Raw genomic sequence first — 12,013 nt, forward strand, 5'->3', positions numbered from 1 at the left:
ACCCTATACCATATATTATACAAACTTCTCCAAGATTTGTGCATCTACATAGCTGGGAACATGGCCTTTTTGCCACATTCCCAAAGACTCTGGCACAGTGCAAGAGTCTACTACTAACAACTGTGCCGCAAGAGGAGGTGGCAAATACGGAGACTCCCTTAAGATGCCTGGACACTGGTTTCACACAAAGATGGGAGTATAGTTACCATATGACAGCTCAAAAATAAATCAAAGCATGTGAACCCTTTACTCAGAAATGCAATTTCACCGTCCAGATCATTAGATCAACTGTGTAAATAGTACAATATCAGCAAGTAATACATAAAGCATTCATTTTTATGAAATCAATAACTGTACACACATCAAGTACAGAGGCTTTTATAATAGAGTGGCGGTCGGTGTTGGCAGTCCCAATGCAGAGCATTTCAGTTCTATATTAAAACCCCAACTCAATGACAGTTGATTTAGTATTTAGGGAACCCTTTGCTGTTCTCTGACTGTATTCACTGGGGAGTAAAGTAATGAGCTCTCAAACAAATAGGCTAAAACATTTCTAGCATTTCCGTTTTATATCTGTGGGGGTTATTCAGATCAGAGTACGCATGCGTGAGGCTATCCTGCAACAAAATCCTACTACCTTTTTTTTTTTTAAATCACTGGCCGATCACAAGTTGACTGACTTGTGTACCGAACCCCCTGTGTACCGAAGGTGAGGGATATAGAATTGTGTGGATGTTTGAGTGAGAGATAACAAGAATTGAACACTAATATAGGAAAAAAACATTGTGCAGCAGAAAAATATTTTTTTAGTTTTTAATAAAATTTTCAATACAAAAGTAGAGTTTAAAACAAAAAAATATCAAAAGAGAATGAGGGTGGGATGATTCACCCACAAAATGACACTGTTATAAATATTGTACCCTACGTCATTACAGTAGTGGGAAACAAACTCCACTTTAAAGCCCTATACTGTACACAATAGACGATATCATTCACAAAGGGCTTTCTCTTGTGGACAATATCGCCTAGTGTGCACGCTCCCTGCTGTTAACGATGCACACCCTTGAGCATTGTTAAGGACCCCCTCCCCCATCCAAACATGCCCACCCCCCCAACGCCGTTGCTCACCTCGGACAAGTCATCGGCAAGTGTGTATGTATGCTCTTGCCGATGCCTGCCACCCCCCTGCGTTGCCAATGTCAGCAGCGGGGGGGGGGGGGGGGGGGGGTCTATTTACTAAGCTTTGGAGAGAGAGATAAAGTGAACGGAGATAAAGTACCAGCCAAACAGCACCTAACTTCCATGTTACATGCAGTGTTTGAAAAATGAGCTTGGTTGGTACTTGATCCCTCTCTCCAAGGCATGGGTCCTCAAACTGCGGCCCTCCAGATGTTGTGAAACTACAAATCCCAGCATGCCTTGCCACAGTTTTAACACTCCCTTATAGCAAAACTGTGGCAAGGCATGCTGGGATTTGTAGTTTCACAACATCTGGAGGGCCGCAGTTTGAGGACCCATGCTCCAAGGCTTCGTACTTACACACCTTAGTGTTAAATGGGCTAGCCTACAGTATATTGCGGATGACACAAATATTTTACCTACCTTGTTAATATATTGAGTCATCTTATTCCAGTTTATCAAAATACGTTATCCACTTTTACATGGACCCTGAAAACTCCAGTTTGAGATTCATGGAAAAGTCCACTGATCTCTTCCAATAAGAAGACACCGTAACACAGCTAGGCATATGAGGGATTTGTGCCTGCCGTCAGTCCCATTGTGTCGCTGTAGTGTTGAGGCAGCCTCCCTTCCCAGCGGGAGCGATGTGTACACATTTAATACTGCATGGCAGAGGGTCATGTATTGTATTTCAGCACCGGGTGGAACAGTAATTACATTGCAACTTGCCCAAACTGGAGATTCCCCATGAAGAGCGAGTCCAGACATAAATACAAAATGAAGCAAAGTTCTCCTTTCCCCCCTGCTGTGATGACAATGCTCATATCTCCATCCCATAGGCATGGCTGCTGCGACAGAGGATTAGGTCTGGAATGCACTGATGAAGGGATTCTAGCAGGAAGCACACGGAGATGAGAGTTCCCAGCAAGCAGTAGGAGATTCAGACCACAGGCCTAGCATTAAGAAGTATTGAGTGTGCTGGAACATTGAGCAGTATTTGAGAACAGAAAAGACTAGAGAGAGATTAAACCTGGGTACACATTGCGCAGAAACGTCAGCAGACCCACCATCGTGCCCGATACAGGTGGGCATATACACCTACAGATCGGCCACTCAATGTGTTGGTCTCGCAACACTGGTGGACGGACATTTGAATTTGTCTGACCAGCTGTGACACCGGGTCCTGCAGCAAGTGTATGGGTGGTCAGTAGACAATTTGATTTGTCTGTGAAACATTTAATTCACAGACAATGTTGTTTGAATACACCCGTTATCCTGCAAGCAATATAATCGGCCATTTTAGTACATAGTGTATACCCAGTATTACAGTATCAAGCCTTGAACAGCTGCTGTCGTTTCAAAGGGTCCTATATTCAACTATGCTAACACTGTGGGTGAAATGTAATAGGATGAGAGATTCAGAAAGTGATAGATTTGGTAAGAAATCTCTAGGTTTTTTTAAAGCGGCAATCATTTACACTGCAAAACCAGTTTGATTTTAAAGTGTAAATGATAAGGCGCCTATTGTTAATGATTGACCGTTAACCTTAACTTAACTCTATATTACCCCTAGAAATAAATCATGCGGACACATCTTATACTAAAAATAACAACACGGACAACAACTGCATAAGTTAAAAGGTCATGGATATTTATTTAAGAGGTATGACCCTATTGTAAAAGGATGGCCTGGAAAGTGCTTGGAGACCAGCTCCAGTCAAAAGGTTAATCATGGCGGTGACTATAATGCCACAACTTATAACCTGGGTGATAAAAAGCCCCCATCTATTTAAGGCGCAGCCCGCGCTGTGACGATCTTACCGCCCCTGCTATGGCATGGCGAACATGCGTGAACAACATCCCCCCCTTGGAGGCAGGACTCACCAGCCATCCTGTCAAAGGGGGGCAATACCGCACAGAGACCACCTGTACCTCAAAATGACCGCTGGTCGAGAGCACCTTCCCGCCTATTTTAATTAAATATTTTGTAAAGCCAAATTAGGTGTTGGCCAATCGGCTGGATAGCAATTGAGAGAGCAAGGGAAGGGAGGGTGGGATTCCAGACTCAAAGAGGAAGCAGCATCATCTGGCTCCTCCTAATATACCCCTGCACAACCTACTCCCCCCTGGCTACCTAATTGGCTGAACCATCTATCAATCACACATCTAAGCCTCTATGGACAACAACTTTATTGAGACAATCACAAAATTCACAGGCTCTTAAATGCCCTTATGCCTATGCAGCCCTAGCTTAATCTTGCTGCTTTAAAAAACAGAAGATTTCTTACCAAATCTCTCATCCTATTAAATTCCCCCCCCCCAAGTGTTTGAAGAAAATATTTCTCAACACAACAAAGTTGGTAGAAAACACAAATGATTCATTTGATATATGACACGTGTTTATGGGGTGCGACTGAGTCAGATTACGGACAGAACAGAACTCAAACAAATTGTGGCTGCTTCATTGTTGCATTACTAAAGCTGGGTACACACTTGTAGATATATTGTTAACGATATTGGCGGTATAGTTAACCGATATATAGTGCAAATCATCCAGTGTGTATGCTAAAGAAGCACTCCCCCGTTGACTGTACAAGCTCAACCTATTATTTAGTCAACGACTGCATGTATGGAGCAGGGGGGGATGATGTCACTGTCAGATATCGGTCGGAGTGTATGTACTATACCGTGACTCCAGCTGCATGCCGATATATGTAACAATATCGGTGGTGCCGGGAATTGCCTAGTGTGTACCCAGCATTAATGTACAGATTCAGATTAACGTACAGATTCAGAGACTCAGTTGCACACCAATATACAAGTGTCACATCACATTAATCAGCTCTGTCTAATAGATTACTAAGATGCATTTTCAGCAAAAAAACACACCCAACACTAGCAGAGACTCTTGGGACCTGGCACGTTAACGAGGTGACTGCAGCAGTGATCGGATTGGTAACTTTCAGCAACCTCTCCACTTTATCACTCTCCAATGCTTGATAAATCTTTAAAATAAAATAACAACAACAACAATAATAATAATAAAATGGATTAAAGTGTGTTTTGTTTACCGCTATACATAAGTACCGGACATAGCAGGCCTGCCGTACATGCACACTGCTGGTGCCAACCAATGGCTTACCTTTTTGTCTGCACATACCTGTAGCCGGTACCACCCTTGCATGTACCCATGCTGGCAGCCTGTATTTTGCCACAGCATTAACCTGCCCTATACCACCTTAGCACACTTTGTTTATTATATCTTACACAGCAAAATGACGCTGATAGCCATCACTGTTACCAAGGACTGAGAGAGATACGTTAAATGATAGGAAAAATAAGAAGTGTTTTCTGAGGTGATCAGTCCGCCTTACTGTTCAATGGTATCTATGGTGTGAAGTCTGAGAAAAGGTCAGTGTAACCTAACTGCTATCATTACCACAGAGACCGCCAGCTCCAGCTGCTCGGTCACACTGACTAATGAGTCTCTCAAAGCAAAGTGTCCGAAGAACAGACTGAAAGGTTTTATGAATTACCAACAGTCTTAAGAGTGGTGACTGAAGAATGTGCCCAGCAGACTGAGGGGTGAATTTATGAAGCTTGGAGAAGTGTTATCTATCCCCATAAAGAACGTTATGAGCAAGGTGATAATGGTTCAGCCAATCAGCTCTTACCTGTCAATTTACATATTGTAGCTGATTGGCTGAACCATTATCACCTTGCTCATAACGTTCTTTATGGGGATAGATAACACTTCTCCAAGCTTCATAAATTCACCCCTGATGCTCTCATTTAAGAGACATTATAGAGGATATTTCACCAGGTTTCCACATGGTATGGGTCATAGGGTTGACACTATGAAGATCGACATAGAGCAGGTCGACTGCTAAATGTCGACACATGAAATAGGTCTAAGTGGCTAAGATCGACAGGGTCAGAAAGATGACACAAGCATTAGGTCGACAATGGGAGGGTCCACAGTCAAAAGGTTGACAAGTTTTTCTAATTTTGTTATGTTCCGAATTTTGACGCAAGTCGACATGGACATGCGCTTTGCACACTACTATGTTCTCCGTCCACACCCTAGTGGACGGTAGGATATGAAATGCCGCCTGTCGACAAAAGTCGGCTCAGAAAAACCTCATGTCAACCTTTTAACTGTTGACCTTCCCATTGTCAACCTAAGTATGTGTCTGCCAAAGCCATGTTTACCTTTATTGGTCGACATTCATGGTGTCAACATGGGGACCATGTCCCTTATAGCCCTACTGCTATGCAAACCTACATGATATAAAGAAGGCAGACGTATATTTCCAGGAAAACACTGTAATGTTCCATTATCATTTTAATCAGCAGAAGCAGTTGTGCGTCCTATTGTCCGTTTTGCAAATAAGACCGTATTTAATGGAAAAGTCGCAAAAAAAAGAAAAAAGCCAGGAGGTACAGAGTCACACAAGTTATTTGTAACGCAGTTTGAATTGAATGGAGGCTAGGGCCAGAGGCGTAACTAGAACTTTGCAGGCCCCATAGCAAATTTTTAAAAGGGGGCCCCCAACCTTTATCATTACGAGAGAGAGAGAGGAGTGGGTAAGAGAGATAAACAGTAAAAGACAGACGGTTTTCATGGAAAAATTGGGTATGAGAAAAAGAAAGTGTTAGGGAGAGAGAAATAGAGGCACAAGAGCAGGCAGGGGGTAGAGGCATAGATGGACGTATAGATGGGGGGGGGGCATGGATGGCTATATAGATGAACAGAGTACCATATGGGGCATAGACAGACAGACTGGAGGGGCGACAGACAGAGAGGAGGTGGCATAGACAGACAGATGGATGGAAGGAAGGAAGGAGCATACATGGAAGGAAGGAGCATAGGAGGATGGGAGGGAGCATATATGGATACATTATAGGGGACTTAGAAAGGTGGATGGGGCAGGAGGGGGCATAGAAAGACAGACAGATGGAAAGAGCATAGACAGATGGATGGGAGGGGCATAGATGGGTGGGTGGGGACATATTGTGGGTGGTGGAAGGGCAGGAGGGGGCACAGCCAGACAGAGACAGAGCACTATAGTTTAAACAGCAATTTACCAGGTAGTTTGCGCAGAGGCTCCAGGCTGTAGCAGGGCTTTGTCCATGATGTGGATAGAGCTGCTGGAGGAGCAGGACCCAGCAGATACGTATCATTACTGCAGCCTCACCACTGCACCAGCAGCCTTAGCTCTCCTACAGGCTGGACGGCCCCCTCCCTTGCATAAGCTTCTCCTGCTCCCCTTATTTGGATTCTCCGGCAGCAGCCTCGCCTCTCTCCAGTCTCCATGACTTCGGCACCGCCTTCCCCCTGCAGCGCAACCTCTCTTCCCCTGCCGCCGCAGGAGATTCTCTCCCTGCTCTTCTGGTTCACCCGAGTAGGAGACTCTATACCCCTGTCCCCTCCTGCTTCAGCAGCAGCCTCGCCCACTGTCAGTTGCCTACTCTAGCGGCGCTGGGGGTGTGCGGCTGACAAACTGTATAATTACAATCAGTCAGCCGCGCACCACCAGCGCCGCTTCCGGATTCTGAATCCGTTGGCACTTCTTCCCCTCCACCCACCATCGTTACCTGGCCTGCGGTAGCAGGGATAAGTATATGAAATGTAAAATTTTTTTAGAGGGTGCAGGGTATTGCCTTGGGGCCCCCCCGAGCTGCCGGGCCCCATAGCAGCTGTATCCCCTGCACCTACTATAGTTACGCCACTGGCTAGGGCCCTTATTCAGATCTGATTGCAGTACAAATTTGTTCCCAAAATGGGCAAAACCATGTGCACTGCAGGGGGGGCAGATGTAACATGTGCAGAGAGAGTTAGATCTGGGTGGGGTGTGTTGAAACTGAAATCTAAATTGCAGTGTAAAAATAATGCAGCCAGTATTAACCCTGCACTGAAACAAAATAACTCCCCCAAATCTAACTCTCTCTGCACATGTTACATCTGCCCCACCTGCAGTGAACATGGTTTTGCCCATTTTGAGAACAAATTTGTACTGCAATCAGATCTGAATAAGGGCCTAAATGAATGTGGACACATCTCTACACACCATAGTTTCTCTTATTTTGCACTCCCTTCACTCTGTATCCATTGCTACTCCATCATCATTTTAGACCTGGGTTTAACAAACTTCCATGTACACAATAAGAGGTCTTTATCAGGAATAGAAATTGAGAACATCCGAACATTTGTTATCATTCCACAACTAGAGCTGTTATTTCCGCCAAGTCCTACAGTAATGTCCTGCTGGAAAGTCCCAAGCTCCACATTAAGGGAAAGAAAGCACCTGAAGATAAAACTCAATTTATAGACGACTACTTTAAACTAGCCGGCAAGACGACACAAGGGACATTAACTCTATTAAAACCAAAGAAAAGTAGGACAACTCTGCCAAAGTTACAAGACTGCAGATCACAATCCTCTAAATAACCTAAGTGGTAAATTAGAATTAAGGCTAATTCCAACCTGGTTTTACATTAAAAATAAATTGGCACTTCAAAGCTTCCGAGGTCCGGTAGGTGGATGGTCTATGTCCCATGGGGTATAGTGGATGGTCTGTATCCATGGAGGGGCTACGGTTAGTGGTTCCACAGTGGGGGAGGGGGTCTATGTATGCAGGAGGAAGTGCATTAAGTAGTCTATATCACACGCATGGGCATGGTATAGGTGGCAGTCAGTGTTCTTTGTCCCAGTGGGAGAGGGGTGTTGCCACACACCCTTTACCCAGAGCCTGTCTATGTACGCTTATGCTCACCATAACTATGCTAATTATATATTGATCACAAGTTTTCACTATAAAATGTTTCTATACTGACTGCAAACAGTATATTATTACATTTAGTTTGATTATATAGCATTTTTTTTTACATTTATTTCTGGCCATATCTGTCACACTTGTTTATTTAACCCTTTGAGTACCAACATCTCTGTGAGATGTACAAAATATCAGCTAAAAATGCCAGCGTCGCTCACATTTGTTATATAAATTCAAATAAAAAATGTTGTGTAAAAAAAAAAAAAAAAAAGATTACATTTCCTATATATAAAAAAAGGTATATATTACAGGTCATTATGATGAATGAAAATGTTTTCTTGGCAATTTTCACACCAATTTTGACAAACTCACTTGGCACTCAAAGGGTTAAAACACCCTCATCTTTTTACATACCACCTTATCACCAATAGTAAACTGAAGTTTAGGGTTTATTAAACAACTGTTACAGAATAATATGAGCAATGCTAAGATTGCCCATATAGCGGATTACTCAGGCTACCACGCATGTAGCAATAGAAAAAAATGTTACTTTTGTATTATCACGGCGCCCATCGCATAGCAGAGCACGATTTTTTATCGCATCGCATGACATCGCATGGCATACACCCGATGCACAGCGATGCGATGCGATTTAAGCCCCCTATACGATTTGTATAAGCACCCTAATGGGTGCTTACAATGTTAAATGCACCCCCAGTATGAACGTGAACCCGAAGAGTGGCGAGCGCAGCGAGCCCGCGAGGGGCGGCGATACGCATCCTCCGACCTTTTCATACCCCCACTTACCACGTCGGCGTAGAGTCTATTTTATATAGTGTGGTGAGCGCAGCGAGCCACAGAGCCAGAAGCGTGGCGAGCGCAGCGAGCCCCGCGAGGGGACGCTTATAACTTTACATGTATTCCGCGCCCGATCGCCACGCTTCGGGCTCGCCACACTATATAAAAATCAACTCCACCCCGACGTGGATAGTGGGGGTATGAAAAGGTCGGAAGACGCGTACCGCCGCCGCTCGCCACGCTTCGGGTTCACGTTCATAGTGGGGGGTGGCGTGGGGGTCCATTTAACATTGTAAGACCCCATTAGGGTGCTTATACAATTTCTAATCGCATCGCATTGTATGGCATTGTATGCCATATACAATTTTAACATTGTAAGTAAGTAAGTAAGTAAGTTTTATTTATATAGCGCACTTACTCCAACAGGACTCAAGGCGCTTTACAGACAATAAAAATAACAATGCACATACTGCAATACAAAGGGTTATCAGTACAAGGAACAGGCAACAATGGCAGTACAAATGTACATCACACATACAGATATGCACAAGAAGCATTCTAATAAGGGACACGGACATGGGGAACATATTTACCGAGCTGTGCAGTACCCAGGCAGCCATTCAGCGGCGCCACATGGTGATTGCACAGCTAGTAACAGTACTGATATATATAAACTAGATGTACTCTAATGAGGAGCACAGACATGGGGACCATATAATTACTGAGCTGTGCAGCACCCAGTCAGCGGCGCCACATGGTGATTGCACAGCCAGCTAGGTAGCCAGTAACAGTACTGATATATATATATACTAGATGTACTCTAATGAGGGTCACAGACATGGGGAACATATCATTACTGAGCTGTGCAGCACCCAGGCAGCCAATCAGCGGCGCCACATGGTGATTGCACCAGCCAGTACTGTACATATAGAACACAAAAGAACAGTACAGGGTACACAGAACTAGTCATAACACAATTAAAGCACAATTCTTAGTACACAATACAGCTGAGATATAAGGAAGTGAATGAGAATAGATGAGTAAGAGAGCTGTAGTTGAAATACAAGAAGAGTGCCTTATGGTCTGCGATGCGATGGGCTCCGTGATAATACACAAGTACAGAAAAAATATATATTTCAGGTAACAGGATACAAATCATTATGTGGTTAATTATATTTCTGAGTTATCTTTGAACGTCGTTTTCATTTTTTATTTTGCTACCGGTGTCAATGTTAATGAAGCGTATCAAACATGATTCCACCACGGATGTACAAATTACACATATGGGCAACTATCTCAGCGTTTGTTTGCCGATTTGCATGCAAGACCTGGTTTGTTGGGATCGGAGGGCAAAACACAGATGCTTATAATACAGCACATTGCAGGAGAAGGTCTATAATGCAGATCTGCAAAAGAAATTACATACCCCTTCCCCCCTGTAATAAATACAACATTGTGCTAATAAGGCCACCCCACATAGAACATATACAGTACAACAGAATAATCATATTACGCCAAAATAATGTATCCCGAAAAACATAATATTCATAATTAAATCTATATCATTTGGATTTCTGTGTGTCACATTAACGGTTTCAGCTCCTTATTTCGCAACACTACAAGTCACAATGATACTGGAACTATTCCCAGCTGACTCGTCAGTGATCTGACCATTGTGGTTCATCTGCCAAGTATGACCTATGAGGCCAGTAGTAACATCCCCAGCAGTGTCCCAGCAAACTAGAAGGTCTATGTTAAAAAAAAAAAAGACTAAAGAGAACAGCAGAAGTAATTATTTTATCCTTATAATGCAATTAGCATTTCCATTCTCCTTACACACCATCTCCCCTCTCTAATTGGAAGCTCACTGGAGTGGAAGAAGATTCCGACAAATTCAATTGTATTTCAAGTCAACAATGCAATTACATGACTAAATTATATTATTACGGTATAAATGAATAAAACATGAAAACAGCCCTCCCACATTGTTGGATTCTCTAATGCTTATTTATCAACACAGATGAATTGCCCAAATCTGCATGCATTCAGTCATATACAGTATAGTAGCAATTCACATTTATTTGTAACTCATAAGCATAGAAAGAATTGGTGAGTACAGTTTAGCACAGTTGTGAGATATACAAGTACAGGTTGAGTATCCCGTATCCAAAATAAACGGGACCAGGAGAATTTTGGATAGCGGATTATTCCGTATTTCGGAATATTTTAATATTTAAATTATGTATTTTGAAGTATCTTGCATTTATGCTGTATAAACACATAAAATACACACATATATATTATATTAACCACATGAAATGCACACAAATATATTTGTTCAAAAAACAAGGTTTCAAAACATGAAACAAAATTTGTGTACTATCTCAGATATTGAATTTGAAGGCCAAGCAATTATTTTCTTGTACATATATAGTGCCAGTTACATATCATGTCACAAGTAGTGCTGTTACAGATGTCCCCAGTGAGTTTTTAGCAAAAAAAAAACATTTTTTTTTTTTCACTTTCTGGAATGTATGGTTTTCGGAATAATTTGGATAACGGATATTCGGATACGGGATACTCAACCTGTACAGTATAAAGACCTCTGCCCGCTCACAATATTACATATAATAACTCAGTTCAGAGATTGGACCGTATACCATTGCCACAGAATAAGACTTTCTTAGAAAACCGGATTACTTCATACACCAGCGGTTCATAAAGTTACTTGAATCAGTATATTTCTCACAATAACCCTAGGACCAAAGTTTTTTATTGATAAATTTGGAGAGAAAAAAAATGAATTACATTGAGTAAATTTGCCTACCTGTTATGTTCCCCATACACAGACCGTTTAACGGATCCGTTTTGTACTTATATAGTACACATCGCATCGGATTGCAAGCCTTGTGCATGCGATTCGATGTAAAGTAAGTACAAAAAGTATGTACAAAACGGACCGCCGGCGAACGGACCGTGTATGGGCGGCTTTACCCTTATGGGGGTTACACATGTAGCGATGTCAGGCCATTTTCCGAGTGATTTAACTACACCGTTCAAAAAATGGCCTTACATCGCTGTGTAGGGGCCAGCCCTGCGCATCGCTATGGCCCGGCGATTAATATCCAGCACGCTAGATATTAATCACTCAGGGACAGTGTTCTCACCAGAGAACACTGACCCTGATAGATTGCTTGGAGTAATCTGAGTAATCTAGCATCGCTCAGAATGCCTCAGTTCGCTACACGTGTGGGCCCTTT

General features: G+C 42.8%; 1 protein-coding gene across 3 annotated transcripts in view; it reads right to left on the reverse strand.

Annotated features, from left to right (window-relative positions):
- The window catches only part of SEMA4G (semaphorin 4G), a 221,122-nt gene that overhangs the window by 193,591 nt on the left and 15,518 nt on the right, over window positions 1-12,013 (reverse strand). The window lies entirely within an intron of this gene.

Source organism: Crinia signifera, chromosome 6, assembly GCF_055691185.1.
Source record: "Crinia signifera chromosome 6, ASM5569118v1, whole genome shotgun sequence".
NCBI classification, from domain to species: domain Eukaryota; kingdom Metazoa; phylum Chordata; class Amphibia; order Anura; family Myobatrachidae; genus Crinia; species Crinia signifera.